The sequence below is a fragment of the Cryptomeria japonica genome, chromosome 3 (assembly GCF_030272615.1).
Source record: "Cryptomeria japonica chromosome 3, Sugi_1.0, whole genome shotgun sequence".
Lineage (NCBI taxonomy): Eukaryota > Viridiplantae > Streptophyta > Pinopsida > Cupressales > Cupressaceae > Cryptomeria > Cryptomeria japonica.
In genome coordinates, this window is record NC_081407.1 from 468,400,750 (window position 1) to 468,418,378 (window position 17,629).

Below are 17,629 nucleotides of genomic sequence, written 5' to 3' on the forward strand. Positions count from 1 at the left end.
AAATCTTTAGGGTGTCTTGAATGAGAGATGAAGGGCTGAATTTATAGAGACTCAAAAGAGAGACCAACAGTCAAGATCGATTAACAATGAGCGGTTGAGATTCCTCAAGAAAAAGCACAATCCAGGTTAATTAAAATAATTGAGAGATCAAATTAAGTTAATCTTGAGATAGATTCAATGCATTCAGATTATAAGTCTGAGTTTGCATTGGAGATAAAATTAGTTGATTCCACGCACTTGAGATAAAATTTAGTTGATTCCATGCACATGAGATAAAATTAGCTCAATATTTTTATTTAGAAAAAGCCTTTTCAACACAACTGAACCTCTTTCCTTAAGAAAATCTTTGAGTTTTATTTTTAGAGAAAATGATTAATTCAATTTAATTGTTTTTCTGAAATTCCTCAAGTTGTCTCAATTTTTAGAAAAAGACATATCTTAAGCTTGATTTCTTCTCTCAATTTAATTCTTTTCTTTTGTTTTCAATTTAACTCGTTCCTTTGCAAATTAATTCCTCTTTTTGTGATTAATTTCTTTTTGTAAATTAATTCCTCTTTTTCTTTAAATTAATTCCTTTTTTTGTGATTTAAATGGTAAATTTATTTATTAATTAAATATACTAAGATATTTAATTAAATAAATAGGATAATTGATTAAAATGATTTACTTGGAATGATTAATTAATTAAATAAATATTTACTTAATATAGAGTGATTAGTTTCCCATATAACATTAATGATTGAAGAATTAATTAATTAGGTGCTCAAGGTTGATTTAATTTCCTTTTGGTTAGGACCTTGGTGATGTTGTCGAGATTAGGGGCCCATGGTTTAGGTGGCCATTTTTAGGGTATTACATTTGCCCCTCTTTGAATTAATGCATGAGTAGCATGTTGGCTCAAATAATAGTTGATGTTAAATAGATATCAGTTCTGAACTTGATGGATCACAAACCGATGAAGAGCGAGATGTTCAGCGTGATTTGAAGCGATGAAACTGAACAAATTTGATTAAACCGATACCAATCTTGAACTTGATTGAACTAGGACCGAGCAGAGTGAGATACTGTTCTTGAACTTGATGGATCAAGAAACAAGAATCGATCTAGAACTTGATTGAACATGATTGAGAGAAGAAACAAAACTGATTCCGAACTTGATTGAATAAGAACCTATTGAGCGAAGTGACATAATCGATTCCGAACTAGATTGAACAAGAACCGATTGAGTGAAAGATAAAACCGATTTTGAACTTGATTGAACAAGAATCGAATGAGCAAAAGAGAATGTCCATCTTGATTTGATGTGATGAAACTGAACACCGATTTGAAGATTAATTCAGATAAGGACAAAAATTGTTATGCCCTTAGAGATTGCTTTATTTGACATCGAATAATCTCAACTTAATATGATGTGATTTAGTTAAGATGCCCCCCTAGTAACAAGGTTTAGTTGATTTTATTTGATTGAAAGATTTCTACTCGACTTTAGATGAAGATTTGAAAAAATTCTTGATATTTAAATAATGATAATCACTGAAAAGATGCAATGAGAAAGATGTAATAAGTATGCCCCCTCAGGAGCAAAATCGAAAGATAGTGAGGGTACAACGATTTTAGGCAATTTTGAAAAGATAAAAATATTTAGTGATGATAATTTGAGCACGAAGATTGATGTAAGAATTAATTTGAGATTAGAGTTGAATTGAGCACAAAATGATTCAAAAAAGTGACTTGAGGATGAAAGTGCTAAGTGGTCAACATCGTAAAATTTCAACTATAAAATTGTCGTCAGATTTTGATTTCGATCCCGAAAATGGACTCAGGATAGTTGATTTAGACAAGGGTATAAATTTTATGTCCATCAGAGAAAGTTTGAAAATTAGGGTTTGGGCTATATAAGGGGTTCAATGTGTCATTGTCAATTCATTTTTGCCTCTCAAAGTTAAAAATTGGAAAAACCTCCTGTGAAGAAAAATGGTAATTCCTATTCAAGAGCAACGATTCGAGTGCTAGTGATGACATTATCGGTCGTGGAACTATCCCCCAGCAATAAGTGATCGAACACAAACCTTGTGTATTTCCATCTTTCGAATTTTTGTTGAATTTTTGCATTTTGAATTTCATTTGAATTCAAGTTGTATCATTTTGTTGTGTGGTTTATTACTATTTCTCGTACGAGTATCTGTCACTTTTTATTTCATCATATGGTCATATAGGGTTTGTCGTTATGTTATTACCCTTGTATCATACAAGAGTGTTCTCCAAAGACTATTTAATTGTGCGACATGTTACTATTTATCATATCAGTCTGTTTACTTGTGCGGGTCATAATGTTTGCTCGTATGAGTTGTTGCTTGAATGTGGTAACTCGTATGCATAACAACAAGTAGTTTTGAAGGTCCAAAGAGCAATTTTTTATTTTCAATATTGTAAATGTGGATTCTTTAGAATGTTTAACACATTCTTAGCGCAAATTTGATTACGTACCGATGATTTTTGTGTTTGATTTTGCAAATTCAGTTGCTTGATATTCAGTTTCGATGTACATATCTGTCCACTATGAGATTAGTTCATGACTTATCAGACGCATAGAGCGGTCATATTTGTTGGAAATTGACACTCTATTGGTTGGTTTCACTATGTTGTCATTCATGGCAACATGATTTTGTGTTTTGGCTTCATGTTTTGATTCTATGGTGTACCGACAGACACTTCATAGATTCTACACCGACACCAGCACCGACAAGACAGAAGGATTTCTTTGGTCACCGGCAATGCAAGCTGATATGGTTTAGTAAAGGATATCGGTATTGAAGGCCGACATATCTTGCACCCGGAATCGGCATTTGATTTTCATGTTTATACATTTATGTTATCTGGCCAACATGTAATTTGATATTGTATATATCTTTGTAAGCTAACATAAGGCATGAAAAGTTGTATAGGGTATATACGTCAGTTAAGATTAGATCATTTTTGTAATGTACATGGTGATGAATATGTGAATGTAATATGATGCAAAATATATCAGAGAGATCATGTATGTGAGGAAATTATTATAAGGGTTATTCCTGTAAAGGGTTTAGGGATTCAGGCCGGAACAGACAAAGCTTAAAATGGAACTATATTCTAGCATAGAAGATGCCATCTTAAGCAGTTCACAGTTCTCTGGATTATAGTTTGGAATTTTATGTAGTCAGTGAGGCTCCTATTGTGATTGAGCGGTGTGCTCTAGGTTGTAAGCCTTCCTGCAAGTGCATGCCCCTTATATTTTGTAATATCTCTTCATATGGCCAGTGGATTGATATTGTGGGTCACAAATCCTAGCATGGTTTTTCCTCTTTGAGGTTTTCCACATAGAAATTTGTGTGTTATGATTCTCATTTATATGATTGACTTGTTAGTTGCTTTACCTCTTTCAATTTTGTTTATACTGGTATACCGATTGGTGTATGCATGTTTTAATAAGGCTAAAAATTACTATTTTGATATAACATTGATTCACCCCCCCCCCCCCCCCGCATCTCAATTTTATTAGTTTCCAACAATTGGTATCAAAGCCTTGTGCCTCGGAGGAAGTTTAACAGCTTGAGGAAGATCCTGAAATCGGAATCAATGAATATGGCTTTGGAGAAGCAACTTGAGATGGCACTTGAATATTATGATGCTGAAAGGTTGAAGAACTTAAAGCTACAAGATGAATTGAATTCTTCTAAGTAATTCATTCTCGTCCTACAAGATAGGCTATCATCTGTTCAAGCTAGGAGGAAGGAACTTTTGCAAAATCAGGATGATTAAGACAAAAATGCACTTAAGGAATAATGTCAAAAATTGAATCAAGAGAACATGGTTATGAAAAATAAAATGCAAGTTATAAATATGAGGATGTCTAAGGAGATTGAGGACAGAAAGAAAAAGGAAGAAAATCTTGTTGTATCCCTAAAGAACAAATTTGAAGAATGTGGTAGGTTGGTTCATGAAAATGATATGTTGAGAATTGATTTGGTACAATCCCAGAGTAATGAGCAAGAGCTTGAGAGACATGATAATACTAAGAGAATATTTAATTACTACAAGTGAGTACAAAGAAAAATTCAAGATCAGCTCAACACAATTTGATGAGTTATTAAACAAACAAGGACAAATTGGAGATTCTAGTGGACTTGGATTTGAGCAAGGACAGAGTTGCGGTACTACTAATGAAGATCAAAACCATAAGGCACCGGTAAGGCAATTTAATGCTTATAAATTTAATGGTATATGTTTTGTTTGCAATAGATTTGGTCACATGGCTAGGCAATGTAGAAACGGAGCAAATCAGAAACCTGATTTTTCTCCCGATAAATGTTCTAAATGCAATAAGTTTGGTCATAAGATAGAAGATTGCAGAATGAATGTTAAATGCTATGCTTGTGGAAAATTTGGACATATGGCTAATCAATGTAGGTCAAGCAATTTCACCGGTTTTAGAAAAGCAATTCAAAAGAAAAGTGTTACATGTTATGCATGTAATGAGGTTGGACATATTGCTAAGTTCTATAGAAGCAAAAATCCACTGGTTAAAAATGGAGGATCAAATGAGAAAGGAAAAGAGAAGGTGAGTGAAATCTGACAAGATCATACTCAGAGATGGGTTAGGAAGACTAAAGAACAAACATCAGATAGGAATGTCTTCGTTACTTATCTAGCAGAAGAGGTTGCTCCTACACCGACAGGAAACTCATCCGGTATCTGAGGTGGATGCTTTAGGGGTAGGCAAAATTCATGAAGATGTTGCATATGCCTCAGGAAGAGGTTTTGGAAAATGTTCCAGATATTGGAGAGGATTATCCAGCATGGATATGTTTTGAGCGAGATCTGGTATCTTTCACCGACAGTCATTTATGTCAATGGAAGATTAGGGTTTTTCTCAAAGGTTAAAAATTTGAATACACTTCATTGTTAATCACCCTGCATTCAGAGTGATTAAGAGAGACCAAGTGCGATCAAAGGCAATTCAGAGCAATCAGATTTCTTCTTGAGCTATCTCACTGATGTCAGGAATAATTGTTGAAGGTTTTTCATTGAGAGAAATCAAAAGGTATTTATCTTTAAACATGGAAGCGAGATCATCTTCTATTCCTATTCTTGTTGCAAATCCAATTTTCGTAGAGCTCAAGGACCGCCCCAGGCCAATTTTCAAGTGGTATCCACATGTGGCTACCCTGGAAGATTCGGTTGGAGCATTTTCTCACATTCCATATGATGGTATGATGAATCAATAAGGATCTAGTCAACTACTTAGAGGGGGGGTGAATTAGTAGATAGAAAACTGACATAAAATTTTCACCAAATAAAAACAACCTCTCGAGTCAAACTCAAAACTTACTGGTTCAAACACTGAACTATCAAATGCAATATCATTATCAAGTAAACAGGTTGACTGTAATAATAGAATAACAGTAAAACAACTCTAAAACTCACAAACCTTTCTAACTAAAACATCCAAATACTTTACTGACAAAAGTAAAAGCTCATTTCAGATTTCTACCAGTCATCATATCATATCTAAGTGGATTTAGTTGTTAATAAAATTAACCATATCAAACATAACCACAAAAACATTCACCACTTGACACAATGATTTTGACGTGGAAACCCAAATGGGAAAAACCACGGTGGGGATGAATACCCACAAGTATTCTAAACTCTTCTGAAGTTTTCCCTATTAGGAGCCAAGCCTGTTAAAGCTTTACAATAAGTCATGTTAAGAACATATCTTGTTAGGGACCACTCGGTTAAGGGATTGACTATAATGCCCTATTAGAAGCAATACCCTATTAGGAGTAACCTCGATAGAGGATTTTAAATCCAAGCTAATGGATCACCTAGTTAGTGGATTTAGATAACACTAAGCTTGTTAGAGCTTACCCGGTTAGGGTATTTGACTGTTGTAATTGTTAGAGAACAACAGGGGCTTGTTGATCTGGTGAATAGCACTAGTTTTCTTGATCAGATAATTTTCATGCTCCTATTTTCCTTTTACACATGCTACAGATACATCATCTTGTTCGACAACAAATCACTCTTAAATTCAACCAAAATTGCCAACACTACAACAAAACAATTCATCGACCTTATAAGCAAAACAATAGGTCGGTAACACATCACAAACCTAAGATCTCATAGAGTTTACAAACAAATTGGTTCAAGTATGACCGTTGGATTACATAGTAATCATTGCACATCATTCAAGACAACCTTGACCACTCCTTGATCACTACTTCACAAACTCTGTAACTCATCACGCAGTTTCCATTATATGCAATGTACTTTCTCATTCCTAAGACAAAAATCGTTATCTCTACGTGCTTAAACCCATTTGAAACTCTTTGCATAGAACATGCATACATGGCATAATCATTCTCGCATATCATTGATCATAAACCAATACAACCGATTCACCAAGCTCCATCGGTTAGGGTTTAGCATATCAATAGGTAGGGTTTACCAGTTGATCTCACTTCTTCTCTAGTAATACCAGCTTCCTTCACAAGCTCTCCTATCGGTTGCAAAACAATATTATTACAACATCATTACCGATTATAATTGACATCAATGACAACATAAAAGTTCATCAATGCAATCTTCATGCAAGTGCCAACAATATCCCCCTTTGGCATTGATAGCAATACAAGTATCAATACCCTTGATTGCTATGATTTTGAATAGGAATCTTGGTTTACATTTTACCATGTACTCTCCTTCAACCAAGTCTCCATGTCTTCAGCTAGTAACTGGCTATAGATATTTTCTCTATCAATCATATAATTCTTCTCCCCATAATCATATAGTTCTTCTCCCCCTTTGACAACAATGCCAAAGTGAAAGTAAAACATGCAGTGTCATACTTCACTATTTTGCAACGTCAACCTGCAACTTGATGCTCCCCCTATGGAATAACTCTACTCTACACCAATCCTACTTCAAGATTCTTCAATTAGCTCTGGGATTTATGTATTCCACGTCATGCTCAATTGACCTCATGTAGGGGCACAACACCTATTTGACTTCTAAGATACTCAAAAGTAGTCTTAGGTAGAGGCTTAGTAAAGATATCTGCTAGCTTCTCCTTGGTAGATACATGTTCCAATAACACATCTTTACTCTACACTTTCTCTCTCAAGAAATGATATTTCATCTCAATATGCTTGGTTCTAGCATGCAACACCGGGTTCTTTGAAATATTTATTGCACTGGTGTTGTCACATAAAATATTTACATGTTCTATAATCTTCATCTTGAATCCTTCCAGAGTGTGTTTCATCCAGATTGCCTGGGTACAATTCATATACATTGCAACATACTTAGCTTCGGTAGTGGACTGTGATGTACAACTCTACTTCTTGTTGCTCCATGAAACAAGTCTTCTTCCAAGAAATAATGTACCACTGGTTGTTCTCTTCCTATCATCAACATTATGTGCCCAATTTGCATTAGTATAAACCTTCAAATCAAAGCTACCTACATATGGATACTATAATCTATAGTCAATAGTACCTTTCAAATATCTGAATATCCTCTTGGTTTCTATCAAATGTGTCTCCTTTGGATTCTTCTAAAATCTGGCAACTAAACCAACTGCATGATTAATATATAGTCTCCTGTGAACAACATAATGCAGTTTCCCTATCATTGACCTGTACTCCTTTTCATCAATAGATGCGGCTTCATCCTCCTTACATAGTTTATAACATGTAACCATTAGTGTCCCAACTGGTTTACAGTCACTCATTCCAAATGTCTTCAATACCTCTTTCACATATTTAGACTGTGTGATGAAAATACCACTCTTCATCTGTTGAATTTGCAAACCTATGAATAATTTTATCTCTCCTACTAGAGACATTTCAAATTTACTTTTCATCTCATTTTCAAAGTCATTACTCATGTCATCATTTCCTCCAAATATGATATCATCCACAAACACTTCACTCACCGGTATCTTATCTCCTTCAGATTTGAGATATATATTCTTGTCTTCACTAGTTCTCTGAAAACCTATCTTCATCAGGTGTGAATGTAGTCTTTCATACCATGCTCTTGGTGCTTGCTTTAAACCATATAGTTCCTTGTGCAATTTACACACCATATCCTTTGCATCAGTCAAAGCATAACCATCTAGATGCTCAATGTATACTTCTTCTTCCAATATTCCATTTAGAAATGTTCACTTCACATCCATCTGATATACTTTGAATCCCTTATATGCTGCAAATGCAAGTAGAGTCCTAACACCTTCCAATCTAGAAACTTGTGCAAATGTCTCACCATAGTCTTCTCCTTCTTCATGTGCATAACCTTTGCATACCAATCTAGCTTTGTTTCTGACTACTACTCCATTTTCATTAAGTTTATTTCTGAATACCCCTTTAGTACCTATCACATTTTTATTCACCGGTCTGGGTACTAGGGTCCATGTATTGTTCTTCTCAATTTGGTCAAGCTCCTCCTCCATAGCTTTAATCCAGTGATCATCTCCAAATTCTTCCTTAGCAGTTATGGGCTCAATAGTGGAGATCATGCAAGAATTCTCTTTAATTCTTCTTCTGGTTAACACTCCAGCATCTTTATCTCCAATAATTTGTTCAGGCTTATGATTGAGACTAACATACCTTGGAATAACATGATCTTTACCTTTAGGTTCTTCTTCTTCACTATTATCCTCTTCTTCTAAATCTACCTGTTCCAGTTGAACCGGTCCAACAAAATTCACTTCACTAGCTTCTGCCTTCACTGGTTCTGGTTACAAAATCAGAATGCAAGGTTCTTCATCCTTTTTCTCCTCATTGGTTTCTCTTGAGACTTCAAGATACTCATCCACTCGAACATCAGCACTTTCAATGATTCTTTGTGTCTGATTATTGTAACATTTGTAGGCCTTACTCTTGGTGGAGTAAGCAAGGAATATGCCTTCATCATTTTGAGCCTCAAACTTACTAACATAGTTACCTCTCTTGATAAAACATTTACTACCAAATATCTTAAAATAACTAAAATTAGGTGATCTACCATACCAGTATTCATAAGGAGTTTTAACCTTACCTCTCTTTACCAATATATAGTTTATAGTGTAGACAGTTGTGCTAACAACTTCTCTCCATAAAGTTTTTGCTACTCCTCCTTGTATAAGAATCATTCTATCAGCTTCAACAAACTGATTGGTTGTTCCTCTTTGTAATACCATTCTATTGTGGTTTCCTCAATGAAGAAATTTGCCTCTTGATTCTATTGTCTTCACAATATCTAGTGAATTCCTCTTAAGTAAATTCACCACCTTGATCAGTCCTCAGACACTTTATCTTTCTGCCACTTTCCTTTTCAGCTAAGGCCCTGAATGCCTTGAACTTACTAAAGGCTTTTGTTTTGTCCTTCAAGAATGTGACCCACATCATTCTTGAACAATCATCAGTGAAGATCATAAAATATATGTCACCTTTAATACTTTCAGTCCTTATTGGTCCACAGAGGTCTGTGTGAACCAAATCTAACAAATATTCTGCTGAAAAAGATTTTCTCTTAAAAGTTGACGATGTCATCTTTCCTAACTGACATTCCTTACACAAAGAATTCACCGGTTTGTCCAACTGAGGCAAACCTCTTACCGACTTGGACTTAGTGACCTTAACAATGTTATCAAAATTTATATGACAAAATCTTTGATGCCAAAGCCAACTATCATCTACTTTAGCAATTAAACAGTTGTTGACTTTAGGATTTAGATGAAACAGGTTACCTTTTGTCTACTTTCTAGTTGTAATTAGTTCACCTTTTCTCCCATAGATTTTGCACATTTCATTCTTGAATTCCAATGGATAACCTTTGTCATTGAGTTGAGCTACACTCAAAAGATTGTGCTTTAATCCTTCAACCCAGTAGACATCATTTGCACTGCTCTTTCCATTAAGAGAAATGGTTCCCTTTCCTTTTGCCATGTGGGGTGAGTCATTTCCAAATCTCACAACTCCTCCATCAAATTCCTTCAAAGTAAGAAATGTACTCTGGTCACCGATTATGTGGTGTGAACAACCACTATCAATGATCCAATCATCAGAACTGTCCATGCAAGAAACTAATGATTTCTTATCACATGACTCCTCTTTAATGGCTAAAAAGACAATGTCTTCATTAGCATCTCCCTCAGATTCCTCATCAGTGATACCACCATCAACTGCAATGAGACAATCTCTTTTTCCTTTTCCTTTGTACTTCTTGTACTTCTCACGCTTATGCTCATTGTCACCATTAGGATAGTTAGAAGAAATGTGTCCAATCTTGTTGCATTCAAAACATTTCAAAGGTAATTTACCTCTATACTTACCAGTACCTCTGGGAAACCGCTTGGCCAACAATGCTTCAAGCTCAATCAAACTATCTTCATCATCAACTTCTCTGTTGGATCTAGATTCATAACTGTGACTGACATCACTACTTTTTTTCATAGAAGGGTTAGAAACTAAAGATCTAAATGTAGATTTAGATCTCTGAGCACTACCATCATAACCATTTAATTCAAATGCAGTAAGCTTACCAATGATGGATTCAAGAGTTACCTTAGTTTTATCAATAGACTTTAGCTCCTGAGTGGCTACAACTCGAATAGCATAGACCAGTAGAAGGGTTATCAACACCTTAATAACCACTATGGCATCTTCCACTTTACCACCATCACTCTTGATCTCACCAACTATCTCTCTGATCCTCTAACCATATTGTTGTATATTCTCACCTTCAGCCATCCATATATCAAATTTACCTCTCAGACTCTCTTCTTTGGCAATCTTCACATGCTCATCACCGCTATAGATTTCCTCAAGTTTCTTCCATACCTCATAAGCAGTCTCTAGACCATGGACATCAACATACTTTGTATCAGACAAAGAATTGATAATGACCTCCAATGCTTGATTATTTTCTTGTTGCTCTTTATTTTGATCATCAAACATAGTCCCACTAGGTGCAACATATTGAGTACCAACATGTTCCCAGTATTGACTTCCTAGACTCTTGATATAGATTTTCATTCTATCACTCGATATTCTGTAGTTTTTCCTATTAAAATTTGGACCTTCTTTCTTCATCATGTTCTTCAAGAGCTTTACCTCAAGTTGTTAGGCTTAGACCTTAGAGGACCTTAAATGCTCTAATACCAATTATATGATGAATCAATAAGGATCTGGTCAACTACTGAGAGGGGGGGTGAATCAGTAGATAGAAAACTGACATAAACTTTTCACCAAACAAAAACAACCTCTCAAGTCAAACTCAGAACTGACTGGTTCAAACACTGAACTATCAAATGCAATATGACTATCAAGTAAACTAGTTGACTGTCATAACAGAATAACAGTAAAACAACTCTAAAACTCACACACCTTTTAACCAAAACATCCAAATACTTTACTAACAAAAGTAAAAGCTCATTTCAAATTGTTGTTGGTCATCATATCATATCTAAGTGGATTTAGCTATTAAGCAAATTAACCATATCAAACATAACCACAAAAATATTCACCACTTGACACAATGATTTTGACGTGGAAAACCAAATGGGAAAAACCAGGGTGGGGATGAATACCCACAAGTATTATGAACTCTTCTAAAGTTCACCTTGTTAGGAGCCAAGCTTGTTAAAGCTTTACAATAAGTCATGTTAAGAACAGATCCTGTTAGGGACCACCCGGTTAAGGGATTGACTATAATGTCCTATTAGAAGCAATACCCTGTTAGGAGTAACCTCAGTAGAGGATTTGAAATCCAAGCTAATGAATCACCTAGTTAGAGGATTTAGATAACACTAATCTTGTTAGAGCTTACCTGGTTAGGGGATTTGACTGTTGTAATTGTTAGAGAACAACAAGGGTTTTCTAATCTGGTGAATAACACTACTCTACTTGATGAGATCCTTTTCATGCTCCTATCTACCTTTTAGACATACTGTAGATACATCATCTGGTTTGGCAACCAATCACTCTTACATTCAACCAAAGTTGCCAACACTACAACAAAACAATCCATCGACCTTATAAACAAAACAATAGGTCAATAACACATCACAAACCTAAGATCTCATAGAGTTTACAAACAAATCAGTTCAAGTATGACCGTTGGATTACATAGTAATCATTGCACATCATTCAAGACAACCTTGACCGCTCCTTGATCACCGCTTCATGAACTCTGCAACTCATCACGCGGTTTCCATTACATGAAATGTACTTGCTTATTCCCAAGACAAAAACCGTTATCTCTACGCACCAAAAACCATTTGAAACTCTTCTCATACAACATGCATACGTGGCATAATCATTACCGCTCATTATTTGATCATAAACCAATACAATCGATTCACCAAGCTCCATCGGTTAGGGTTTAGCATATCAACAAGTAGGGTTTACCGATTGATCTCACTTCTTCTCTAGTAATACTGGTTTCCTTCACAAGCTCTCCTACCTATTGTAAAACAACATTATTACCGGTTATAATTGACATCAATGACAACATAAAATTTCATCAATGCAATCTTCATGCAAGTGCCAACATCAGAGGGAGTTGTGTATGTAGAGGATGTTAGGGCATATATTCATTGTCATATTGAGGACTTGGGAACTTTAGAGATTAAGGGCATGTATATGAGTGAGCTAATGGGAGAATCTGGAAAGATCAAACCGACATACAAACATATTGAAGAACTAGAGTTTATAGACATTCTAGATATTCCGGAGTTCGAGGATGAGATAATTAGATATGTACTGAGTAGAGTACATGGGGAATTTATATGGTTGAACAGACCTTACAAAATCACCAGAGAAGCCATCTGGGAAATCACTGGTTTGCCATCATTAGGGCAACATCCAGACAAGAAAGTTTCAAATGATTTCATGAGGAAGATCACCAGCGCTACATCTGAGAAAAGATCCATGAAAGTGAGCACTATCATCGACACCAACATCAAATATGGTAGCATGATCATTAGGTATAAGGTAACTCGGTCAAACCGACTGAATTCTATTTCCAGTTCATGCATTTTGGCTGCATACAAAATGATGAGAGCTAATGTAAAATTAGATCTATGTGGTTGGATTCTTGAAGAGTTTTTGATAAATCTAGGAAAGATCAAGGGTGAGAAGAAGGGTACATTCTAGTATGGGAACTTGTTAGTTTGCCTAATGTTATATTTTCTGAAAGATACACCTGGTTTTGGTAAGAGGCAATGGGATTTTGACATCCTGATAGGTAGACAATTGAAATAGTCAATTGTTGCATTAGGAAGCCAAAGAGATGATAAGGTATGGGGGTATTTTAAGGCATTTAAAAAATCTATGAGGTCTAGGGTAAGGGTACCTAAGCATATTATAGAAAATATTCTACCACCATATGCTTCATGGTAAAGAAGGATGAGACTCATGGAAGCAGTTAATCCCTGAAGGATTTGGATTGAAGAAATGGACTATGAGGTGGATGCACAAATTCTTGATGCCTATGCAAAAATGTTGATTGATGCCCCAATTGATGAGGCAGAGAAGCCTTATGGTACTACACAATAGAAAAATCAAGAGGTTGAAACAAAGTTCAACTGGAAGAAAAGAGAGAAATGGGAAGGAAAAGCAAGCAAATTTGTGCAAAAGGTCGCAAAGGACATTAAAGCACTAATTGATGTTATCCTAGAGAAAGGCAGAAAGAGGAAGGATTAGGAAGTTCATATTGAGCCTGCTATTGTAAAAATAGAATTAGAGGATGACACACTGTTGGCATTTAAGAGGGTTGTTAGGAAGAAACAGAAGGAAACAAAGGCAGAAGCTAAGAAGCAATCGGTTCGGAAGGTCACAATCAAACTACCAGCACAAAAGAAAGCACCCAAAGCTACACCTGCAGTTGCATCCAATACTGCCAAGAGGAAGAAGAAGGATGACACTGATTTTGGTAAGGTTTCACCTAAAACTTATACAAAATTGGTAGATGAAATCATTAAAAATGGCATGTTGAAGAATGTTCAATTTTATTATGAAAACTTAGAGGATGATGAACAAAGAGAGGTAGAGGAATATTCCTATTATACTTGGATATTTATAAGAAAGCCTTAATAGAAATAGAAAATCAAATACTGGTTGATTTATATAACATGTTAGATGCTAGAAGATTATCAGCTATGCAAGAGGATAAACATATTAAAATTCAAGAGCTATTATATATCTTTGTTACTATAGCTCTGATGAAATGGAAAAGACACTTGAGGTGGTAGACAAAAAAAAATTCAATAGCAAACATGGGATAACTAGTCTAATGCTAGCAAGAGTAAATGAAATAATAAAGGAGACTCAAATAGCATGGGTTAAATTTTTGGGAGAAAATAGAGGATTCTTTACTTTACCGAAAACCAAGACAGATACTATAGATACCTTAGTTGAAGCAAAAGGATGTTGGCATTATGTGAACTGGTATGAGGACATAATGATATTGTATGTTGTCATTGATGTCAATATGTGATATGAAGAGAGAACCGGCATATGTGAGAACCGGTATATATGCCAAAGTAAAGTGAACCGGCATGTCAAGGTGAACTGGCATGTAATCATGGGAACTGGCACATGGAAGCATTGTATGACTACCGGTTGGTAGGTAGTTTCCACTTCAGGATTTCCGGTTTGAGTATCTTAAGCCTATGTGACTCAATCAGTGATATTTATGTGATGAAGTTAGCATGATAACGAAGAACAGATAGTGTTGCCACGTAATCCTTGTGTGCGTGAAGGATCTTGCATAAAGAAGAGTGTTCCTATCTACCTTGGGAATGTACGAAGTCTATAAACGGTGATAACATGTGATGGGTTATCAGCCACCATGAAATCGGTGGAAAACAAATGATGGAGAATGTCTTGAGATTGGATCAAGACTGTTGCATTCAATACAGTATGATCAACGGTCAGGATTGAACCATTTGAATTCCTTAACCTAACAGGTCTAGGGTTTAGGGTTTATGCTACCAACCTGTCTGTTGTCCTATAGGGTTGATGTTGTGATTCTTTCAGAGTTTGTTGACAAAATTTGTGTGTGTGTATCTAAGAGAAGAGATACACGATTCATGCCAGACCAGAGGAGAGAAGTCATATCTGCAGAGTGTAAGTGCAGAAGGTGAAGAGGAGCTTAAGTGGATCTGCATTGGCATTGAGTGCTATTATCAGGTCATTGATATACCTATTGATCTTTAACTACTTCAACAGTTGTGAAATCCCCTAATAGGGTAGCCTTAACTGGCTTGTTGAAAATCCTCTAATAGGGTAACTCGAAGATATTGAGTTCATTGATATCCTTTAGCTATTGAGTTCTTGAAATCCTCTAACAAGGTACCCTTAACAGGGTTTAACCCTTAACCGGGTGATCCCTAACAGGATCGGTTCCTAACAGAACCTATTGTATCTGTCTTTAACCGGACAAGGCTCCTAACAGAGCAGACTTCCAAAGAGTTCAAAAACAAGCTTGTGGGTATTCATCCCCACCGTGGTTTTTCCCAGTTGGGTTTCCACGTGAAAAAATATGTATGTCATGTGTGATGTTATGATTTTTTTCCTGATTAAGTGGTGATGCATGTTGATCTTGCTGTAATATGTACATCTTTGATGGTAGATTGCATGTTCATGCATTAGAGTGAAATGGGAATGAAGAGTTAGATTATATGAGAAGATAAGTGTCAACCGGTCTTTGCTCGTCTTAGTTACACTGGGTTTTGCCGGTTGAACTCTGTTGAAGGACCGATGTTGTTGTTTGTCTGTCAGTGTATAAGTGTTAGTTGACAAACCGGTTTAAGGTTGAGTTTTTGCCTATACTGATTCACCCCCCCCTCTCAGTACCAGTTTGGTACTATTCGTTCATCATTAAGTTATCAATTGGTATCAGAGCATCCTCCAGGTCCTCTATGTTGTAAGCTTAACCACTTGAGGGAAAGATCCTGTTGTAATGATGAAGAGGGAAGGTCCAAAGTTTAACAAAGAAAATTCTAGTATATGGAAAGACAGAGTGAAGATATACATCAGAAGCATGGGTGCTCAACACTGGAGCTATGTTGAGAATCCCTATGTTTCCCCTACCGGTACTCTCACCGATGATCAAAAGAGAGAGATACAGGAGAATGGGCAATTCATGGAAGCCCTAATCTGTAGTTTATCTAATATTGAGTTCATTGATGTCCAAGATAAGGTAAATCCCAAAGAGGTATGGGATGCTCTTGAAAATATCTATGGAGGTGATGAGCATGTAAAACAAGCTAAGGAAGAAAGCCTTAGAGGAAAGTTTGAAGACATGCGAATGGTTGAAGGTGAAACCATTCAATATCATGGTATTAGAATCAAAACTATTGTCGAAGATATCAAGAGTGCAGGTGGTAAAATGGAAGATTCCACTGTGGTAAGCAAAGTCTTGAGATCCCTATTGCCGGTCTATGCAATAAGGGTTGCTGCTATTCAGGAGCTGAGATCAATAGACAAGACTAAGGTATCCTTGGACTCCATCATAGCAAAGTTGACAGCCTATGAGCTAAATAGTTTTGATAGCAATGTTCAAAAGACTAAATCAGCTTTTAGAGCTTCTGTTGTACCATCTAGGAAAGGAAAAGAAGCAAGCACTAGTGGTGAACCAAGATAGAGTAGAGTAATGGATGATGAGGAGTTTCTGATGGAATTTGAAGCTCTTCTTGCTAGGAAATTTCCAAAAGAAACTGGTAAATATAGAGGTAAGCTCCCTTTGAAATGTTTTTCGTGTAACCGGATAGGACATGTTGCTATGAACTGTCCTAATAGTGACAACAAGGATAAACAGGAAAGATTCAGGAAATTCAAAGGAGGAAACCGGAGAAATTGTTTTGTTGCAGTTGATGAAGGTGTCATAGATGAGGAATCAGAAGATGAAGACAATGAAGACATTGTGTTTGTTGCTATAAAGGAAGATGTGTCACACAAGAAGGCTCTTGTCTCCCGCTTTGATAATTCCAATGAATGGATTATTGATAGTGGTTGCTCACACCATATGACTGGTGATCGGAGTAAGTTTCTATCCTTGGAAGAGTATGATGGTCGTGTGGTTCATTTTGGCAATGATGCACCATGTATGGTTAAACAAAAAGGGTCCATCTCTCTGAATGGAAAGAGTAGTGCTGACAATGTGTATTGGGTTGATGGTCTCAGACACAACCTTCTGAGTGTTGCCCAGCTAAATGACAGTGGCCTCACTCTAGAATTCAAGAATGGAATCTGCAGAATCAAAGGAAAAGATGGTGAATTGGTGGGCACCGGCATGCAGACCAAAGGTAACCTATGTCATCTAAATGCAGATATAAGTACATGTCTTATGGCTAAGTTTGATGATAGCTAGATATGGCATAGTAGACTCTGCCATGTAAACTTTGATAACATTGTGAAGGTTAGTAAGATCAAGGTAGTTAAAGGATTGTCGGTGCTAAGAAAACTGGATAATACCTTGTGCAGAGAGTGTCAATTGGGGAAAATGTCTTCCTCAACCTTTAAAGGTAAATCTTTCACTGCTGACAACTTGCTTGATCTTGTGCATACTAATTTGTGTGGTCCTATGAAAAATAGAA